We start from the raw sequence: 9,421 nt of genomic DNA on the forward strand, positions 1-9,421 counted from the left end.
GGTCTGAAGTCACTTTGTGAGGCTTACATAATAGAAACTACCCAAAAATGAAAACTACACCCCTCAAGGTATTCAAAACGGATTTTACAAACGTCGTTAACCCTTTAGGTGTTCCACAAGAGTTAATGGCAAATGGTGATAAAATTTCAGAATTTAGATTTTTTGCCAAATTTTCCATTTTAATAATTATTTTTTCCAGTAACAAAGCAAGGGTTAACAGCCAAAGAAAATGCTATATTTATTGTCCCGTTTCTGTAGTTTGCAGAAACACCCCATATTTGTCCGTAAACTACTGTACGGGCACACAGTAGGGCGTAGAGGGAAAGGTGCGCCGTATGGTTTTTGGAAGGCAGATTTTGCTGGACTGGTTTATTTACACCCATGTCCCATTTGAAGCCCCCCTGATGCACCCTTAGAGTAGAAACTCCATAAAAGTGACCCCATCTAAGAAACTACACCCCTCAAGGTATACAAAACAGATTTTTCAAACTTTGTTAACCCTTTACGTGTTGCACAAGATTTAATTAAAAATAGAGATACAATTTCAAAATTTCACATTTTTGGCAGATTTTCCATTTTAATATTTTTTTTCCAGTTACAAAGCAAGGGTTAACAGCCAAACAAAACTCATTATTTATGGCCCTGATTCTGTAGTTTACAGAAACACCCCATATGTGGTCGTAAACTGCTGTACGGGCACACGGCAGGGCGCAGAAGGAAAGGAATGCCATATGGTTTTTGGAAGATTTTGCTGGACTGGTTTTTTTGACACCATGTCCCATTTGAAGTCCCCCTGATGCACCCCTAGAGTAGAAACTCCAAAAAAGTGACCCCATTTTAGAAACTATGGGATAGGGTGGCAGTTTTGTTGGTACTAGTTTAGGGTACATATGATTTTTGGTTGCTCTATATTACACTTTTTGTGAGGCAAGGTAACAAGAAATAGCTTTTTTGGCACCGTTTTTTTTTTTTTTTTTTATTATCAACATTCATCTGACAGGTTAGATCATGTGGTATTTTTATAGAGCAGGTTGTTACGGACACGGCAATACCTAATATTTATACAATTTTTTTATTTATGTAAGTTTTACACAATGATTTCATTTTTGAAACAAAAAAAATCATAAGATGACAAAAAAGGCTTTTTTTACACCGTTTTTATTTTTATTTTTTACGGTGGTCACCTGAGGGGTAAGGTCATGTGAGATTTTTATAGAGCCGGTCGTTACAGACCGTGGCAATACCTAATATGTATACTTTGTTTTTATGTAAGTTTTACACAATGATTTCATTTTTGAAACAAAAAAAATCATGTTTTAGTGTTTCCATAGTCTAAGTTTTATCAGTTTTTGGGCGATAATCTTGGGTAGGGTATGATTTTTGCGGGATGAGATGACGGTTTGATTGGTACTATTTTGGCGTACATGCGACTTTTTTGATCACTTTTATTACCTTTTTTGGGAAGTAAGGTGGGCAAAATTTCAATTTCCTCATAGTTTTTATTTTTTATTTTTATGGCGTTTACCGTGCGGGGAAAGTAACATGACCGTTTTATAGATCAGGTCGTTACGGACGCGGCGATACCTAATATGTGTAGTATTTATTTTTTATTTATTTTTTATTCAGTGATAAATGTGTTTTTTTTATCTTTACTTTTTTCACTTTTTTTTACATTTTTTCGACCCAGACCCACTTGGTTGTTGAATATTCAGTGGGTCTGATGTCTGTATAATACAGTACAGTACACTATATAGTGTATTGTACTGTATTTTACTTACACTTTGTCTGAACAGATCTATGCCTTTAGCACAGATCTGTTCAGCACCATGGACAGCAGGATGGTTGCCATGGGAACCTTCCCCGTCTGCCACAACTGAGCAGACGGGGAAGGGGAAGGAGGGGAGCTCCCTCCCTCTGTGACCGCATCCTGTCTGGGGGCTGCAAAGGCACAGCAGCCCCCCAATGGGAGAGGGAGGGAGCTCCCTGACTGTTAACCTTTTCCATACAGCGGTCCGTACGGACCGCGGTATGGAAAGGGTTAAACGGCTGACATCACAGCACAGATGTCAGCCGTTTATACCAGAGTATGAACAAAGGATCCCAGCAGTCGCGTCTTTGTGAATCAAATGTCTTTTATTCCATAGACCAGGACCAGGTTTCGGCAATGTGCCTTCATCAACCACCTGTTGATGAAGGCACATTGCCGAAACCTGGTCCTGGTCTATGGAATAAAAGACATTTGATTCACAAAGACGCGACTGCTGGGATCCTTTGTTCATATTACTGTGGATTGACGTCCTCTCCCGTGCAGCGTGCATTTGAGTGAGTGCTGGTTTCCCCACATCTAAGTTTATACCAGAGTGTCAGCAATGTGTTGACACTCTGGTATAACCACAGGACGCCAATGAATATTCAAGAGGAGGTGGGCGGGGGATTGATCCCGCACCGCCTGCAACCCCCCCTCGCACCACCCGCCGGCATAAAATCATTCAGGGGTGCAGGGGGGTGAAAAATCTATATTTTTGGCATATTAAAGTTTCTGATCCCGCGGTCAGGGACCGCGGGGATCAGAAACTGCAAAAAATTCAGCGAACTGCAGGTCTGAATTGACCTGCGGTTTGCTGCGATCGCCGACACGGGGGGTCACGGGACCCCCCCGCGCATTTAGCCGAGGTGCCTGCTCAATGATTTGAGCAGGCACCTTTTTCTGATCGGAAACAACACATGACGTACCGGTACGTCATGTGTCCTTAAGGGGTTAAAGGAGTAGTCCAATTTAAAAAAAAATTGCCCAGAGCCACTACATACACTCACCTAAAGAATTATTAGGAACACCATACTAATACGGTGTTGGACCCCCTTTTGCCTTCAGAACTGCCTTAATTCTACGTGGCATTGATTCAACAAGGTGCTGATAGCATTCTTTAGAAATGTTGGCCCATATTGATAGGATAGCATCTTGCAGTTGATGGAGATTTGAGGGATGCACATCCAGGGCACAAAGCTCCCGTTCCACCACATCCCAAAGATGCTCTATTGGGTCTAGATCTGGTGACTGTGGGGGCCATTTTAGTACAGTGAACTCATTGTCATGTTCAAGAAACCAATTTGAAATGATTCGAGCTTTGTGACATGGTGCATTATCCTGCTGGAAGTAGCCATCAGAGGATGGATACATGTTCTCATTCTATTTACGGCAAATTCGGATTCTACCATTTGAATGTCTCAACAGAAATCGAGACTCATCAGACCAGGCAACATTTTTCCAGTCTTCAACAGTCCAATTTTGGTGAGCTCGTGCAAATTGTAGCCTCTTTTTCCTATTTGTAGTGGAGATGAGTGGTACCCGGTGGGGTCTTCTGCTGTTGTAGCCCATCCGCCTCAAGGTTGTGCGTGTTGTGGCTTCACAAATGCTTTGCTGCATACCTCGGTTGTAACGAGTGGTTATTTCAGTCAACGTTGCTCTTCTATCAGCTTGAATCAGTCGGCCCATTCTCCTCTGACCTCTAGCATCCACAAGGCATTTTTGCCCACAGGACTGTCGCATACTGGATGTTTTTCCCTTTTCACACCATTCTTTGTAAACCCTAGAAATGGTTGTGCGTGAAAATCCCAGTAACTGAGCAGATTGTGAAATACTCAGACTGGCCCGTCTGGCACCAACAACCATGCCACGCTCAGAATTGCTTAAATCACCTTTCTTTCCCATTCTGACATTCAGTTTGGAGTTCAGGAGATTGTCTTGACCACCCCTAAATGCATTGAGGCAACTGCCATGTGATTGGTTGACTAGATAATTGCATTAATGAGAAATAGAACAGGTGTTCCTAATAATTCTTTAGGTGAGTGTACAGTCGTGGCCAAAAGTTTTGAGAATGACACAAATATTAGTTTTCACAAAATTTGCTGCTAAACTGCTTTTAGATCTTTGTTTCAGTTGTTTTTGTGATGTAGTAAAATATAATTACACGCACTTCATATGTTTCAAAGCCTTTTATCGACAATTACATGACATTTATGCAAAGAGTCAGTATTTGCAGTGTTGGCCCTTCTTTTTCAGGACCTCTGCAATTCGACTGGACATGCTCTCAATCAACTTCTGGGCCAATTCCTGACTGATAGCAACCCATTCTTTCATAATCACTTCTTGGAGTTTGTCAGAATTAGTAGGTTTTTGTTTGTCCACCCGCCTCTTGAGGATTGACCACAAGTTCTCAATGGGATTAAGATCTGGGGAGTTTCCAGGCCATGGACCCAAAATGTAAACGTTTTGGTCCCCGAGCCACTTAGTTATCACTTTTGCCTTATGGCACGGTGCTCCATCGTGCTGGAAAATGCATTGTTCTTCACCAAACTGTTGTTGGATTGTTGGAAGAAGTTGCTGTTGGAGGGTGTTTTGATACCATTCTTTATTCATGGCTGTGTTTTTGGGCAAAATTGTGAGTGAGCCCACTCCCTTGGATGAGAAGCAACCCCACACATGAATGGCCTCAGGATGCTTTACTGTTGGCATGACACAGGACTGATGGTAGCGCTCACCTTTTGTTCTCCAGACAAGCCTTTTTCCTGATGCCCCAAACAATCGGAAAGAGGCTTCATCGGAGAATATGACTTTGCCCCAATCCTCAGCAGTCCATTCACCATATTTTCTGCAGAAGATCAATCTGTCCCTGATGGTTTTTTTTGGAGAGAAGTGGCTTCTTTGCTGCCCTTCTTGACACCAGGCCATCTTCCAAAAGTCTTCGCCTCACTGTGCGTGCAGATGCGCTCACACCTGCCTGCTGCCATTCCTGAGCAAGCTCTGCACTGGTGGAACTCCAATGCCGCAGCGGAATCCTCTTTAGGAGACGATCCTGGCGCTTGCTGGACTTTCTTGGACGCCCTGAAGACTTCTTAAGAAGAATTGAACCTCTTTCCTTGAAGTTCTTGATGATCCTATAAATTGTTGATTGAGGTGCAATCTTAGTAGCACCAATATCCTTGCCTGTGAAGCCATTTTTATTCAACGCAATGATGGCTGCACGCGTTTCTTTGCAGGTCACCATGGTTAACAATGAAAGAACAATGATTTCAAGCATCACCCTCCTTTTAACAGGTCAAGTCTGCCATTTTAACCCAATCAGCCTGACATAATGATCTCCAGCCTTGTGCTCGTCAACATTCTCACCTGAGTTAACAAGACGATTACTGAAATGATCTCAGCAGGTCCTTTAATGACAGCAATGAAATGCAGTGGAAAGGTTTTTTTGGGATTAAGTTAATTTTCATGGCAAAGAAGGACTATGCAATTCATCTGATCCCTCTTCATAACATTCTGGAGTATATGCATATTGCTATTATAAAAACTTAAGCAGCAACTTTTCCAATTTCCAATATTTATGTAATTCTCAAAACTTTTGGCCACGACTGTATATAAAAATAAAATTCTACACTGTTGCCAGAATCACAGCTCTGGTTAAACTCCCCCCCCCCCCCTTCCCCCCGGCTTTGTTTGCATAGATGCAGTGATGACGTGCCTTTTAACCCATGTCAAAGCTACAGCCAGTTACCTGGGTAGCCGCATAGCTTTTAACTTGGACAACCTCTCTGAGGGATAAAAAATGGCAGAAGATTGGCACAGTCTATGTATTCCATATGCTTGTGTATATTACACTCACAGAGCTATAAAGCTTGTAGATTGCAGACTGTTAGGGCTGATGCACATGACCGTATGTGTTTTGCGGTCCGAAAAAAACGGATCAGCAAAAATACGGTTGACGTCCATGTGCATTTTGTATTTTGCAGAACGGAACAGCTGGCCCCTAATAGAACAGTCCTATCCTTGTCCATAATGCGGACAATAATAGGACATGTTCTATTTTTTTATGCGGAACGAACATATGGACATACGGAAACTGAATACACATGGAGTAACTTCGTTTTTTTTGCGGACCCATTGAAATGAATGAGACAACCAATTAATATTCTTCCCATCTATGTATATGCGACCCAATATCAGAATCATTGGAACTAATAATAAAATATATGGACCATATATTTTATTATTGGTTCCATTGAAATGAATGGTTCCATATATGGTCAGCAAAAAAAAAAAAAAAAAAACGGCATGGAAAGAAAATATGTTCTTGTGCATGAAACCTTATACTGTAGAATTGATAGCATCCAATAACATCTATGACTTAAAGGGGTATTCCTGTTGGTTAAAGTTATCCCCTATACACAGGCTATCTCCGGAACTCCCACAGAAAAGAATGGAGCGGCCGCATGCATTTGTGACCGCCACTCCGGTCATTTCAGGTGAGCTGCAAGTGGTACGGGTCCCTGTTCTCGTCATCGGTGGGGATCGCAGCAGTAGGACCTCCATCTACCAGAGTTGACTCCAACCACACCACACCTCATTTTTGAAAACTGGTTCAAAAATTGGAAAGTTGCAGCTTGCTAATTTTTTTATACAAGTTTTATGGCGTTGACTTGATAAATGACCCTATTGTTTATTTTCAAAAACATAACAGGCTTATGCCATAATATTCAAGGGAATTATGGACAGCTCTGTTTTATCATTGCATCTCAATAAACCTTTTTATTTTTTAAATATTTTTTGTTTTTGTCTTTATTTTGTTTTAATACACTGCTCAAAAAAATAAAGGGAACACTTACAGTAAACAACACAATGTAACTCCAAGTCAATCACACTTCTGTGAAATCAAACTGTCCACTTAGGAAGCAACACTGAGTGACAATCAATTTCACATGCTGTTGAGCAAATGGGATAGACAACAGGTGGAAATTATAGGCAATTAGCAAGACACCCCCAATAAAGGAGTGGTTCTGCAGGTGGTGACCTGACCACTTCTCAGTTCCTATGCTTCCTGGCTGATGTTTTGGTCACTTTTGAATGCTGGCGGTGCTTTCACTCTAGTGGTAGCATGAGACGGAGTCTACAACCCACACAAGTGGCTCAGGTAGTGCAGCTTATCCAGGATGGCACATCAATGCGAGCTGTGGCAAGAAGGTTTGCTGTGTCTGTCAGCGTCGTGTCCAGAGCATGGAGGCGCTACCAGGAGACAGGCCAGTACATCAGGAGACGTGGAGGAGGCCGTAGGAGGGCAACAACCCAGCAGCAGGACCGCTACCTCCGTCTTTGTGCAAGGAGGAACAGGAGGAGCACTGCCAGAGCCCTGCAAAATGACCTCCAGCAGGCCACAAATGTGCATGTGTCTGCTCAAACGGTCAGAAACAGACTCCATGAGGGTGATATGAGGGCCCGACGTCCACAGGTGGGGGTTGTGCTTACAGCCCAACACCGTGCAGGATGTTTGGCATTTGCCAGAAAACACCAAGATTGGCAAATTCGCCACTGGCGCCCTGTGCTCTTCACAGATGAAAGCAGGTTCACACTGAGCACATGTGACAGACGTGACAGAGTCTGGAGAAAACGTGGAGAACGTTCTGCTGCCTGCAACATCCTCCAGCATGACCGGTTTGGCATTAGGTCAATAATGGTGTGGGGTGGCATTTCTTTGGACGGCCGCACAGCCCTCCATGTGCTCGCCAGAGGTAGCCTGACTGCCATTAGGTACCGAGATGAGATCCTCAGACCCCTTGTGAGACCATATGCTGGTGCGGTTGGCCCTGGGTTCCTCCTAATGCAAGACAATGCTAGACCTCATGTGGCTGAAGTGTGTCAGCAGTTCCTGCAAGACGAAGGCATTGATGCTATGGACTGGCCCGCCCGTTCCCCAGACCTGAATCCAATTGAGCACATCTGGGACATCACGTCTCACTCTATCCACCAACGTTACGTTGCACCACAGACTGTCCAGGAGTTGGCAGATGCTTTAGTCCAGGTCTGGGAGGAGATCCCTCAGGAGACCGTCCGCCACCTCATCAGGAGCATGCACAGGCGTTGTATGGAGGTCATACAGGCACGTGGAGGCCACACACACTACTGAGCCTCATTTTTACTTGTTTTAAGGACATTACATCAAAGTTGGATCAGCCTGTAGTGTGTTTTTCAACTTTAATTTTGAGGGTGAGTCCAAATCCAGACCTCCATGGGTTAAAAAATTTGATTTTCATTTTTTTTTTTTGTGTGATTTTGTTGTCAGCACATTCAACTATGTAAAGAACAAAGTATTTCAGAAGAATATTTAATTAACTCAGATCTAGGATGTGTTATTTTTGTGTTCCCTTTATTTTTTTGAGCAGTGTATATTTCATACCAGACTAATGTGCATGAGCATTGTTAAAGGGTGTGGGAGTAGCCACCCACCCAGCACTTTGGCTACTCCCAGTAAAAGCCGTCCCGGATCAGCTTTACAGCCATACTAAACAGCTGAAATGTCAGACTGCAATCTGCAATAATGACACTTGAGATAAAACCGGCTCTTACCTCACCGAGGCCAGATACCTCGGTGACACATACTGACCATCAATGACGGCCCTTGTTCCTTCCTACAAGGGATACTAAACATTTTCTGCTGTTTCTATATTGCCAGCATATTCTACAGCAACATACAAATATTGTGACCATTCACATCAGTACCTGTCCCCTATAGGGTTCACAGTCTGATATCTCAGACAATCACTGGAGCTAATTTAACCCCTAGACACCCAGCGCCGTACATGTACGGCATAGAAGCCAGGCTCGCTCAATCAGTGGCATTTCTAACAGAGGGGCTCCTACTGTATCCACCAGCATTGCTGAAAACGCAGTGCTGACTGCTGCATCTAAGAGGAATGCAGAGGAAGGGGGCTCCCTCTGTCTCTCCATTGTCTGGAAATAGCCAAAGGCGAAACGTGCCTTGGGATAGGAGGCAGCGTGGTGGTCAGTATTATTTCATTTTGTCTACCCTTGCTGTGTTACAGGAAAAATGGAAAATGCATGACTAAATTAGTCATTACATGCAACTCAGCCGCAAGCTCCTACAATTGGAGAAGTGAGATACTTGGTGAACTCCACCTGCATGTATGAAAGGATGTTTGCATCTCAACGGTCCTCCCCTTCCAAGTTTCATTTCATATGGCAACCGTGGACATCCAGTACATATTACGTGTCTTAATTTTGACTAGCTGATTGTGAACACAGTCATGTCAGCTCCCTTGCTATTTATTCTTGGTGACCATTCTGAATGCATAGATCATTTTTCTATTTTCACTTTTGTGTACTAATATCCTCTGCCAAAATTTTTCTTTCTTTCTGTTTTGTATTTTCATTTTATAGATTGTTATAGTATTGGCGGCTCCTCGATGTGGAGTGAAGTCACAACTTCAATCAGACCTAGCGGATATTGTATGATGCTAAGGGAGAGCACTGCTGTTGCCAGACCCTTTCTCTGCAAGTCAGGGGAATGTCAGCTCCAGTAAGTAGGGGACCAGGAGAGCAGGGCAGACCAGAGACAGTTTCTGGTAGTGGAAGACC

At 43.2% G+C, this 9,421-nt stretch overlaps 1 protein-coding gene across 3 annotated transcripts in view; it reads left to right on the top strand.

The window, feature by feature from the left end:
• Positions 1–6,570, top strand: part of FLT3LG (fms related receptor tyrosine kinase 3 ligand) — a 222,231-nt gene extending 215,661 nt beyond the window's left edge. For all 3 annotated transcript variants that reach the window (XM_040433060.1, XM_040433072.1, XM_040433087.1), the window contains one exon: positions 6,224–6,570. The gene's annotated coding sequence lies outside the window, so the exon portion shown is untranslated. The remainder of the gene's footprint in view (positions 1–6,223) is intronic.
• Positions 6,571–9,421: the final 2,851 nt, after the last annotated feature.

The sequence above is a fragment of the Bufo bufo genome, chromosome 1 (assembly GCF_905171765.1).
Source record: "Bufo bufo chromosome 1, aBufBuf1.1, whole genome shotgun sequence".
Taxonomy (NCBI): Eukaryota; Metazoa; Chordata; class Amphibia; order Anura; family Bufonidae; genus Bufo; species Bufo bufo.